Source organism: Pinus tabuliformis, chromosome J (assembly GCF_031772625.1).
Source record: "Pinus tabuliformis cultivar Carrire ecotype Pingquan chromosome J, CPIR1, whole genome shotgun sequence".
NCBI lineage: Eukaryota > Viridiplantae > Streptophyta > Pinopsida > Pinales > Pinaceae > Pinus > Pinus tabuliformis.
Genome location: NC_142295.1, coordinates 778,558,112 through 778,562,135, shown reverse-complemented (window position 1 = coordinate 778,562,135; position 4,024 = coordinate 778,558,112). Strand labels below are relative to the sequence as shown.

The following is a 4,024-nucleotide window of genomic DNA, read 5'->3' as shown; positions in this document are numbered from 1 at the left end:
ACAATGTTTTCTCTTCTCTATAAATATGGGAAAAATTAAAGTGAATTCTTCATCGGTATTCAACCAACACAGAGATTAAGCTAATCCCATCCTCCATTATGAAGCTTTTCCTAGTTTTTCTTGTATCGTGTATGATATGGAGAATACGAAGGCTTCTTATGCACTCGTTTTAGTCATCGTTGCTTTAGTGTTACAGACGAGGAGTTTAGATGTGTTAGCTATGTCTGGTTATGATCAGATAAAGATGAAATCCTATATTGTTTTCATGGAGAAATCCATGAAGCCTGATCATTTCAGTCTCCATCAACATTGGTACACTTCAATCATACACCAGGTTTCTGGATCAAGGTTGGATCCCGCTGTTATCATTTATATGTATGATACAGTAACGCATGGATTTGCTGCCAAGTTTACCAGCATGGAGGATTAGGACATGGAAAATATTGATGGATGCCTGTCTGTAATTCCTGACTCCACCAATGGAGTCCATACTACTCGAACACCAGAATTTCTGGGGTTGAGCTCTAGTCATGGTCTATGGCCATTGTCACATTACAGTGACAATGTTATCGTGGGTGTGTTGGATTCAGGAATATGGCCTGAAAGTAAGAGCTTCGGTGATCAAGGCCTGACGGCAGTGCCTTCGAGATGGAATGGAGAGTGTGAAGTGCATGATGAGTTGAATGCTTCCCATTGTAACAACAAAATAATTGGTGCCTGCTACTTTCACAAAGGATATGAAGCTCAGGACGACGATCCTGGAAAAAAGAATGATATCAAATCTACTCGAGATGCCAAAGGCCATGGTACACATACTTCACCTATTTTCGCTAGGTTGGAGGTGCCTAGGTCGAGTCTTCTTGGCTTCGCCCAAGGAACGACTAGAGGCATGGCCACCAAAGCCAAATTGGTTGTTTACAAGGTCTGTTGGGTAGAGGGTTGCACCGAATCTGACTTGCTTGCAAGGATGGAGAAGGCTATTTCTGATGGAGTGGATGTGATATCTATGTCAATTGGAAGTCGTACTAATCATTTCCTCCCTTATTACGAAGATTCTATAGCGATTGGAGCTCTTGGAGCCAATGGGAAGGGTATTTTTTGTCCTTCTCTATTGGTAATAGAGGGTTGATTCCTTCTGCAATTCCTAATATGGCACCATGGATAACCACTGTAGGTGCCAATACCATCAATAGAAAGTTCCCAGCTCTCATCATTCTGGGGAATGGAAAAAGCTACACAAGTTCCTCTCTTTACAGAGGCAAGATCACAGGAAATGAGGAATTGCCTTTGGTGTATGGGAAAACAACATCGGCTATTGATGAGACTACAAATCTATGCCTGGAGGAAAGCCTTGATCCCACTATGGTTCATGGAAAAATTGTGGTCTATGATCTTGGAGAAGAGAGGAGGGTGGAGAAGGGAATGGTCGTGCGATGACTTGGCGGTGCGAAGATGATTCTCGCTAATGGCCTCGATAACAGAGAGGAATTTTTGACCAACTCTCATGTGTTATCAGTAATGAGGGTCAGTTTCAATTAGTAGAAGACATTAAAGCATATATCAACCACACCAAAAATCTGATAGCATCAATTGAAGCTGACGGTCTCACAGTGGTGGGTAAAGCACGAGCTTCAGTTGTAGTTGGCTTCTCATCCAAAGGGCCAAATCTAGCCACTCTAGAACTCCTTAAACCAAACCTGGTTGCTTCGAGCATCAACATATTGGTAGTGTGGACTAGAGACGCTACTCCAACTGACTTTCTTCTAATAAGAGAAGAGTAGATTACAACATCATATATGGGACTTTGATGTCGTGCCCTCATGTCATCGGCATAACGACTCTCACACACATTGCACATCTGATGTGGACACCCATTGTAATAAAACCGACCCTCATGACATCAACCATGCTACTTGGTGACACTGAACACCATATCATCAATTCATTCATCGGGTGTCACACCCATGAGTCGTGTGTCTGATGTACGATGAGTTGGGGCGATGCACCCTTGGTTAAATGTGATGAGTTGGTGTGCAATGAGTCAATGGGTGACGACTCAGTGCGACGAGTTGGTGAGCGACAAGTTGGTTGTGACATTATGCGATGATGACACGAGTTGGCATCAAATGATCCAATGAAGAGATGGAAATTTTGCTAAGTGTCAAACTCGTGGAGGTGACTTTATATGGTGAGTGGTCAGGCAAGTGGAACTAGCAGGGTGACATGAGGGGGCGAGCTGAACTTGAGTGGGGGCATGGACAGTCAAGTTGGAAGGTCAGCCTAGGCATGCCAACCCACATAACATCCATGGCAAAACATATGAATATAGGACGCATGGGTAGAGAGGAAAAGACATGGAAGCAAAGGAAACAAGTCATATGAACTTGGAGTGCAAAGGAAAAGGACGGACATAGAAGGAGGTTAAGGTGCAAGTAGGTGAACAGGTCGTAGCACTGAGACAAGGAAAAACAGGTTGAGTGTAGAGGGTTAAGCGAGAAGCAGGTCAGGTAGTCGGGTAGTAGAGGGTTGAGTATGCCGCGGGTTACTCCAATCAGGAAAACTGAGTGGAGGGCGAGTTGGTTCGGGTGATAGTCAGGCAGACCACAAGCTGACAGGATGGGTGAGTCAGGAGTCAGCGAGTTGAAGGTTCAAGTGGATGGGCAAGTTCGAGCGTTGGATGATCTGGGTGCACCCGCACGATAGCACAAATGCTATGCGAGGTGAACCGAGTTCGGGTGAGGTAGCACAACCATGAGTTAGAGTAATACGATGGGTGGGTGAAGGAGCATTGTGTAGTGGTCAAGTCACAGGCGTCGAGGATGTGACACGACTCGCGATCGAGTGGACGACAGTGCTGGGTGACACAACCCGTGGATCGGGTAGAGCGTGCACGGTGAGTTCAGGCAACCGACATGGTGATGAGATGAAATGGAGAAAGCTGCACGGAAGGGTGAACTACCTTGGGGATGGCTGTACGATAGTGGGGCCAAGCTAAACGATAGCTCAGGTGAATTTCTGAAATTGCAGTTTGGCATTGTTCGGCCAAAGATAAATTAGGGTTGCATTGAGTGGTTGATTTGTATATGAACTTGTAAAAATATATTGTTGTATTATTCTGGGCAAGCTCTTATCAAGGAGCTGCCCCTCCCTTAAAAAACTAAGTGTACTTGTATACTTTTATATGTGAATGAAGTTAAAAATGATTGTTTTCGCTGTGTTAAATGAATACTGAATGCTTAGTGAAGTGAAAATATTCTAAGTATTGGATGTTAAGTGTAGTCCACACTTGAAAGTATTGGTGAAAAGAAATCGGGTGGTGGTGCAGCACCTGCCTATGAGCGTTGAAAGACTACCGCCAAGATAGGGGCATGACAAGCGGTATCAGAGGTTATTGATACTCGAAGAAGAAGATACATTTGCACTTTGTGACAGGTGATATCGAAGTAGATTCAGTTGAGTTTGGGTTTTTGAAGCTGATGACTGTTAAGGGTAAAGCAAGTACTGAAGACTTGTCAGACGGATGAAGATGGTTGAAAGGGAACTTCAAAAGCTTGAAGACATGATTGATTATTGGAAATATGAAACACAGAAATGCTATGAAGCTCTTGTGCAAGAGTGGGAACTCTTAATACACATGGCAGATAGGATAGCAGACATGCGGAAGGACTTGAATAATATTCATGGGAAGATTGATGAACTCAATGAACTTGATGAAAATATATAGCATCGTGATCATAGACTCCAAGAACTCATGGACGAACGAGTTCAACTAAGGGAGAAGAGAACCATGGTGCAGGTGAAAGTCAAGGAACTTGAGGATGACGTTAAAAAGAGCTTTCTTGGTAGAAAGCCCATTGTGATAGAGAAATATGAGCTCGATTACATTGAAAAACTTGGGGCCTATCACCGAAACATGAAGCAAGATGTTTATAATATTGGTTCACTTCGAATAGAAGGAGTCAATGTGTGCTTGATTGGTACACTTAAGAAGGATGTGATGGAGGAAAAGCTTGAAGGAACTCAA

At 43.6% G+C, this 4,024-nt stretch overlaps 1 pseudogene; it reads left to right on the top strand.

Annotated features, from left to right (window-relative positions):
* Positions 1 to 433: 433 nt before the first annotated feature.
* LOC149229031 (subtilisin-like protease SBT1.8 pseudogene) lies at positions 434 to 1,437 on the top strand (annotated as a pseudogene).
* The last annotated feature ends 2,587 nt before the right edge of the window (positions 1,438 to 4,024 follow it).